A 9,135-nucleotide genomic window follows, 5' to 3' on the forward strand; every position below is an offset into this window, starting at 1 on the left:
TGTGTAGTCTCTTTAAGTGCTGACCCACTCTGTGATACCCCCTGTGTAGTCTCTAAGTACTGACCCACTCTGTGATTCCCCGTGTGTAGTCTCTGTAATACTGACCGACTCTGTGACTCCCACTGTGTAGTCTCTGTAAGTACTGACTCACTCTGTGACTCCCCCTGTGTAGTGTCTGTAAGTACTGACCAACTCTGTGACTCCCCTGTGTAGTGTCTGTAAGTACTGACCCACTCTGTGACTCCCCCTGTGCAGTGTCTGTAAGTAATGACCCACACTGTGATTCCCCCTGTGTAGTCTCTGTAAGTGCTGACCCACTCTGTGATTCCCCTGTGTAGTCTCTATAAGTACTGACCCACTCTGTGATTCCCCCTGTGTAGTCTCTGTCACTGCAGACCCACTCTGTGATTCCCACTGTGGAGTCTCTGTAAGTACTAACCCACTCTGTGTCTCCCCCTGTGTAGTCTCTGTAAGTACTGACCCACTCTCTGATTCCCCTGTGTAGTCTCTGTAAGTACTGATCCACTCTGTGATTGCCCCTGTGTCGTCTCTGTAAGTACTTACCCACTCTGTGATTCCCCTGTGTAGTCTCTGTAAGTACTGACGCACTCTGTGATTCCCCCTGTGTCGTCTCTGTAAATACTGACCCACTCTGTGATTCCCCCTGTGTAGTCTCTGTAAATACTGATCCACTCTGTGACTTCCCCTGTGTAGTCTCTGTAAGTACTGACCCACTCTGTGATTCCCCCTGTTTTGCCTCTGTAAGTACTGACCCACTCTGTGATTCCCCCTGTGTCGTCTCTGTAAATACTGACCCACTCTGTGATTCCCCTTGTGTAGTCTCTGTAAGTTCTGACCCACTCTGTGATTCCCCCTGTGTAGTCTCTGTAAGTACTGACCCACTCTGTGATTCCCCCTGTGTAGTCTCTAAGTACAGACCCACTCTGTGATTCCCCCTGTGTAGTTTCTGTAAGTACTGACCCACTCTGTGATTCCCCCTGTGTAATCTGTGTAAGTACTGACCCACTCTGTGATTCCCCCTGTGTAGTGTCTGTAAGTACAGACCAACTCTGTGACTCCCCCTGTGTAGTCTCTGTAAGTACTGACCCACTCTGTGATTCCCCCTGTGTAGTGTCTGTAAGTACTGACCCTCTCTGTGACTCCCCCTGTGTAGTCTCTGTAAGTACTGACCCACTCTGTGATTCCCCCTGTGTAGTCTCTGTAAGTACTGACCGACTCTGTGACTCCCCCTGTGCAGTCTCTGTAAGGACTGACCGGCTCTGTGACTCCCCCTGTGTAGTCTCTGTAAGTACTGACCCACTCTGTGATTCCCCCTGTGTAGTCTCTGTAAGTACTGACCCACTCTGTGATTCCCCCTGTGTAGTCTCTGTAAGTACAGACCCACTCTGTGATTCCCCCTGTGTAGTCTCTGTAAGTACTGACCCACTCTGTGATTCCGCTGTGTAGTCTCTGTAAGTACTGACCCACTCTGTGACTCCCCCTGTGTTTTCTCTGTATGTACAGACCCACTCTGTGATTCCCCCTGTGTAGTCTCTGTAAGTAATGACCCACTCTGTGATTCCCCCTGTGTAGTCTCTGTAAGTACTGACCCACTCTGTGATTACCACTGTGTAGTCTCTGTAAGTACTGACCCACTCTGTGATTCCCCCTGTGTAGTCTCGGTAAGTACTGACCCACTCTGTGATTACCACTGTGTAGTCTCTGTAAGTACTGACCCACTCTGTGATTCCCCCTGTGTAGTCTCTAAGTACTGACCCACTCTGTGATTCCCCCTGTGTAATCTGTGTAAGTACTCACCCACTCTGTGATTCCCCCTGTGTAGTCTCTATAAGTACAGACCAACTCTGTGACTCCCCCTGTGTAGTCTCTGTAAGTACTGACCCACTCTGTGATTCCCCCTGTGTAGTCTCTGTAAGTACTGACCCTCTCTGTGACTCCCCCTGTGTAGTCTCTGTAAGTACTGACCCACTCTGTGATTCCTCCTGTGTAGTCTCTGTAAGTACTGACCCACTCTGTGATTCCCCCTGTGTAGTCTCTGTAAGTACTGACCCACTCTGTGACTCCCCCTGTGTAGTCTCTATAAGTACTGACCCACTCTGTGATTCTCCCTGTGTAGTGTCTGCAAGTACTGACCCACTCTGTGATTCCCCCTGTGTAGTCTCTGTAAGTACTGACCCACTCTATGATTCCCCCTGTGTAGACTCTGTAAGTACTGACCCACTCTGTGATTCCCCTTGTGTGGTCTCTGTAAGTACTGACCCACTCTGTGATTCCCCTTGTGTGGTCTCTGTAAGTACTGACCCACTCTATGATTCCCCCTGTGTAGTCTCTGTAAGTACTGACCCACTCTGTGATTCCCACTGTGTAGTCATCGTAAGTACTGACCGACTCTGTGACTCCCGCTGTGTAGTCTCTGTAAGTACTGACTCACTCTGTGATTCCCCTGTGTAGTCTCTGTAAGTACTGACCCACTCTGTGATTCCCCCTGCGTAGTCTCTGTAAGTACTGACCCACTCTGTGATTCCCCCTGTGTAGTCTCTGTAAGTACTGACCCACTCTGTGATTCCCCCGTGCAGTCTCTGTAAGTACTGACCCACTCTGTGACTTCCCCTGTGTAGTCTCTGTAAGTACTGACCCACTCTGTGATTCCCCCTGTGCACTCTCTGTAAGTACTGACCCACTCTCTGATTCCTATGTGCAGTCTCTGTAAGTACTGACCCACTCTGTGATTCCCCCTGTGTAGTGTCTGTAAGTACTGACCCACTCTGTAATTCCCATGTATAGTCTCTTTAAGTACTGACCCACTCTGTGATTCCCCCTGTGTAGTCTCTTTAAGTACTGACCTACTCTCTGATTCCTATGTGTAGTCTCTGTAAGTACTGACCCACTCTATAATTCCCCCTGTGTAGTCTCTTTAAGTACTGACCCACTCTGTGATTCCCCCTGTGTAGTCTCTGTAAGTACTGACCCACTCTGTGATTCCCCCTGTGTAGTCTCTTTAAGTGCTGACCCACTCTGTGAATCCCCCTGTGTAGTATCTGTAAGTACTGACCCACTCTGTGACTCCCCCTGTGTAGTCTCTGTAAGTACTGACCCACTCTGTGATTCCCCCTGTGTCGTCTCTTTAAGTACTGACCCACTCTGTGATTCTCCCTGTGTAGTCTCTGTAAGTACTGACCCACTCCGTGACTCCCCCTGTGCAGTGTCTGTAAGTACTGACCCACACTGTGATTCCCCCTGTGTAGTCTCTGTAAGTGCTGACCCACTCTGTGATTCCCCTGTGTAGTCTCTATAAGTACTGACCCACTCTGTGATTCCCCCTGTGTAGTCTCTGTCACTGCAGACCCACTCTGTGATTCCCCCTGTGGAGTCTCTGTAAGTACTAACCCACTCTGTGTCTCCCCCTGTGTAGTCTCTGTAAGTACTGACCCACTCTGTGATTCCCCTGTGTAGTCTCTGTAAGTACTGATCCACTCTGTGATTCCCCCTGTGTCGTCTCTGTAAGTACTGACCCACTCTGTGATTCCCCTGTGTAGTCTCTGTAAGTACTGACCCACTCTGTGATTCCCCCTGTGTAGTCTCTGTAAATACTGACCCACTCTGTGATTCCCCTTGTGTAGTCTCTGTAAGTTCTGACCCACTCTGTGATTCCTCCTGTGTAGTCTCTGTAAGTACTGACCCACTCTGTGATTCCCCCTGTGTAGTCTCTAAGTACAGACCCACTCTGTGATTCCCCCTGTGTAGTTTCTGTAAGTACTGACCCACTCTGTGATTCCCCCTGTGTAATCTGTGTAAGTACTCACCCACTCTGTGATTCCCCCTGTGTAGTCTCTGTAAGTACAGACCAACTCTGTGACTCCCCCTGTGTAGTCTCTGTAAGTACTGACCCACTCTGTGATTCCCCCTGTGTAGTCTCTGTAAGTACTGACCCTCTCTGTGACTCCCCCTGTGTAGTCTCTGTAAGTACTGACCCACTCTGTGATTCCTCCTGTGTAGTCTCTGTAAGTACTGACCCACTCTGTGATTCCCCCTGTGTAGTCTCTATAAGTACTGACCCACTCTGTGATTCTCCCTGTGTAGTGTCTGTAAGTACTGACCCACTCTGTGATTCCCCCTGTGTAGTCTCTGTAAGTACTGACCGACTCTGTGACTCCCGCTGTGTAGTCTCTGTAAGTACTGACCCACTCTGTGATTCCCCCTGTGTAGTCTCTGTAAGTACTGACCGACTCTGTGACTCCCGCTGTGTAGTCTCTTTAAGTACTGACCCACTCTGTGATTCTCCCTGTGTAGTCTCTGTAAGTACTGACCCACTCCGTGACTCCCCCTGTGCAGTGTCTGTAAGTACTGACCCACACTGTGATTCCCCCTGTGTAGTCTCTGTAAGTGCTGACCCACTCTGTGATTCCCCTGTGTAGTCTCTATAAGTACTGACCCACTCTGTGATTCCCCCTGTGTAGTCTCTGTCACTGCAGACCCACTCTGTGATTCCCCCTGTGGAGTCTCTGTAAGTACTAACCCACTCTGTGTCTCCCCCTGTGTAGTCTCTGTAAGTACTGACCCACTCTGTGATTCCCCTGTGTAGTCTCTGTAAGTACTGATCCACTCTGTGATTCCCCCTGTGTCGTCTCTGTAAGTACTGACCCACTCTGTGATTCCCCTGTGTAGTCTCTGTAAGTACTGACCCACTCTGTGATTCCCCCTGTGTAGTCTCTGTAAATACTGACCCACTCTGTGATTCCCCTTGTGTAGTCTCTGTAAGTTCTGACCCACTCTGTGATTCCCCCTGTGTAGTCTCTGTAAGTACTGACCCACTCTGTGATTCCCCCTGTGTAGTCTCTAAGTACAGACCCACTCTGTGATTCTCCCTGTGTAGTCTCTTTAAGTACTGACCCACTCTGTGACTCCCCCTGTGTAGTCTCTGTAAGTACTGACCCACTCTGTAATTCCCCCTGTGTAGTCTCTTTAAGTGCTGACCCACTCTGTGATACCCCCTGTGTAGTCTCTAAGTACTGACCCACTCTGTGATTCCCCGTGTGTAGTCTCTGTAATACTGACCGACTCTGTGACTCCCACTGTGTAGTCTCTGTAAGTACTGACCCACTCTGTGACTCCCCCTGTGTAGTGTCTGTAAGTACTGACCAACTCTGTGACTCCCCTGTGTAGTGTCTGTAAGTACTGACCCACTCTGTGACTCCCCCTGTGCAGTGTCTGTAAGTAATGACCCACACTGTGATTCCCCCTGTGTAGTCTCTGTAAGTGTTGACCCACTCTGTGATTCCCCTGTGTAGTCTCTATAAGTACTGACCCACTCTGTGATTCCCCCTGTGTAGTCTCTGTCACTGCAGACCCACTCTGTGATTCCCACTGTGGAGTCTCTGTAAGTACTAACCCACTCTGTGTCTCCCCCTGTGTAGTCTCTGTAAGTACTGACCCACTCTCTGATTCCCCTGTGTAGTCTCTGTAAGTACTGATCCACTCTGTGATTGCCCCTGTGTCGTCTCTGTAAGTACTTACCCACTCTGTGATTCCCCTGTGTAGTCTCTGTAAGTACTGACGCACTCTGTGATTCCCCCTGTGTCGTCTCTGTAAATACTGACCCACTCTGTGATTCCCCCTGTGTAGTCTCTGTAAATACTGATCCACTCTGTGACTTCCCCTGTGTAGTCTCTGTAAGTACTGACCCACTCTGTGATTCCCCCTGTTTTGCCTCTGTAAGTACTGACCCACTCTGTGATTCCCCCTGTGTCGTCTCTGTAAATACTGACCCACTCTGTGATTCCCCTTGTGTAGTCTCTGTAAGTTCTGACCCACTCTGTGATTCCCCCTGTGTAGTCTCTGTAAGTACTGACCCACTCTGTGATTCCCCCTGTGTAGTCTCTAAGTACAGACCCACTCTGTGATTCCCCCTGTGTAGTTTCTGTAAGTACTGACCCACTCTGTGATTCCCCCTGTGTAATCTGTGTAAGTACTGACCCACTCTGTGATTCCCCCTGTGTAGTGTCTGTAAGTACAGACCAACTCTGTGACTCCCCCTGTGTAGTCTCTGTAAGTACTGACCCACTCTGTGATTCCCCCTGTGTAGTGTCTGTAAGTACTGACCCTCTCTGTGACTCCCCCTGTGTAGTCTCTGTAAGTACTGACCCACTCTGTGATTCCCCCTGTGTAGTCTCTGTAAGTACTGACCGACTCTGTGACTCCCCCTGTGCAGTCTCTGTAAGGACTGACCGGCTCTGTGACTCCCCCTGTGTAGTCTCTGTAAGTACTGACCCACTCTGTGATTCCCCCTGTGTAGTCTCTGTAAGTACTGACCCACTCTGTGATTCCCCCTGTGTAGTCTCTGTAAGTACAGACCCACTCTGTGATTCCCCCTGTGTAGTCTCTGTAAGTACTGACCCACTCTGTGATTCCGCTGTGTAGTCTCTGTAAGTACTGACCCACTCTGTGACTCCCCCTGTGTTTTCTCTGTATGTACAGACCCACTCTGTGATTCCCCCTGTGTAGTCTCTGTAAGTAATGACCCACTCTGTGATTCCCCCTGTGTAGTCTCTGTAAGTACTGACCCACTCTGTGATTACCACTGTGTAGTCTCTGTAAGTACTGACCCACTCTGTGATTCCCCCTGTGTAGTCTCGGTAAGTACTGACCCACTCTGTGATTACCACTGTGTAGTCTCTGTAAGTACTGACCCACTCTGTGATTCCCCCTGTGTAGTCTCTAAGTACAGACCCTCTCTGTGATTCCCCCTGTGTAGTTTCTGTAAGTACTGACCCACTCTGTGATTCCCCCTGTGTAATCTGTGTAAGTACTCACCCACTCTGTGATTCCCCCTGTGTAGTCTCTATAAGTACAGACCAACTCTGTGACTCCCCCTGTGTAGTCTCTGTAAGTACTGACCCACTCTGTGATTCCCCCTGTGTAGTCTCTGTAAGTACTGACCCTCTCTGTGACTCCCCCTGTGTAGTCTCTGTAAGTACTGACCCACTCTGTGATTCCTCCTGTGTAGTCTCTGTAAGTACTGACCCACTCTGTGATTCCCCCTGTGTAGTCTCTGTAAGTACTGACCCACTCTGTGACTCCCCCTGTGTAGTCTCTATAAGTACTGACCCACTCTGTGATTCTCCCTGTGTAGTGTCTGCAAGTACTGACCCACTCTGTGATTCCCCCTGTGTAGTCTCTGTAAGTACTGACCCACTCTATGATTCCCCCTGTGTAGACTCTGTAAGTACTGACCCACTCTGTGATTCCCCTTGTGTGGTCTCTGTAAGTACTGACCCACTCTGTGATTCCCCTTGTGTGGTCTCTGTAAGTACTGACCCACTCTATGATTCCCCCTGTGTAGTCTCTGTAAGTACTGACCCACTCTGTGATTCCCACTGTGTAGTCATCGTAAGTACTGACCGACTCTGTGACTCCCGCTGTGTAGTCTCTGTAAGTACTGACTCACTCTGTGATTCCCCTGTGTAGTCTCTGTAAGTACTGACCCACTCTGTGATTCCCCCTGCGTAGTCTCTGTAAGTACTGACCCACTCTGTGATTCCCCCTGTGTAGTCTCTGTAAGTACTGACCCACTCTGTGATTCCCCCGTGCAGTCTCTGTAAGTACTGACCCACTCTGTGACTTCCCCTGTGTAGTCTCTGTAAGTACTGACCCACTCTGTGATTCCCCCTGTGCACTCTCTGTAAGTACTGACCCACTCTCTGATTCCTATGTGCAGTCTCTGTAAGTACTGACCCACTCTGTGATTCCCCCTGTGTAGTGTCTGTAAGTACTGACCCACTCTGTAATTCCCATGTATAGTCTCTTTAAGTACTGACCCACTCTGTGATTCCCCCTGTGTAGTCTCTTTAAGTACTGACCTACTCTCTGATTCCTATGTGTAGTCTCTGTAAGTACTGACCCACTCTATAATTCCCCCTGTGTAGTCTCTTTAAGTACTGACCCACTCTGTGATTCCCCCTGTGTAGTCTCTGTAAGTACTGACCCACTCTGTGATTCCCCCTGTGTAGTCTCTTTAAGTGCTGACCCACTCTGTGAATCCCCCTGTGTAGTATCTGTAAGTACTGACCCACTCTGTGACTCCCCCTGTGTAGTCTCTGTAAGTACTGACCCACTCTGTGATTCCCCCTGTGTCGTCTCTTTAAGTACTGACCCACTCTGTGATTCTCCCTGTGTAGTCTCTGTAAGTACTGACCCACTCCGTGACTCCCCCTGTGCAGTGTCTGTAAGTACTGACCCACACTGTGATTCCCCCTGTGTAGTCTCTGTAAGTGCTGACCCACTCTGTGATTCCCCTGTGTAGTCTCTATAAGTACTGACCCACTCTGTGATTCCCCCTGTGTAGTCTCTGTCACTGCAGACCCACTCTGTGATTCCCCCTGTGGAGTCTCTGTAAGTACTAACCCACTCTGTGTCTCCCCCTGTGTAGTCTCTGTAAGTACTGACCCACTCTGTGATTCCCCTGTGTAGTCTCTGTAAGTACTGATCCACTCTGTGATTCCCCCTGTGTCGTCTCTGTAAGTACTGACCCACTCTGTGATTCCCCTGTGTAGTCTCTGTAAGTACTGACCCACTCTGTGATTCCCCCTGTGTAGTCTCTGTAAATACTGACCCACTCTGTGATTCCCCTTGTGTAGTCTCTGTAAGTTCTGACCCACTCTGTGATTCCCCCTGTGTAGTCTCTGTAAGTACTGACCCACTCTGTGATTCCCCCTGTGTAGTCTCTAAGTACAGACCCACTCTGTGATTCCCCCTGTGTAGTTTCTGTAAGTACTGACCCACTCTGTGATTCCCCCTGTGTAATCTGTGTAAGTACTCACCCACTCTGTGATTCCCCCTGTGTAGTCTCTGTAAGTACAGACCAACTCTGTGACTCCCCCTGTGTAGTCTCTGTAAGTACTGACCCACTCTGTGATTCCCCCTGTGTAGTCTCTGTAAGTACTGACCCTCTCTGTGACTCCCCCTGTGTAGTCTCTGTAAGTACTGACCCACTCTGTGATTCCTCCTGTGTAGTCTCTGTAAGTACTGACCCACTCTGTGATTCCCCCTGTGTAGTCTCTATAAGTACTGACCCACTCTGTGATTCTCCCTGTGTAGTGTCTGTAAGTACTGACCCAC

Source organism: Pristiophorus japonicus, unplaced genomic scaffold, assembly GCF_044704955.1.
Source record: "Pristiophorus japonicus isolate sPriJap1 unplaced genomic scaffold, sPriJap1.hap1 HAP1_SCAFFOLD_604, whole genome shotgun sequence".
NCBI classification, from domain to species: Eukaryota; Metazoa; Chordata; class Chondrichthyes; family Pristiophoridae; genus Pristiophorus; species Pristiophorus japonicus.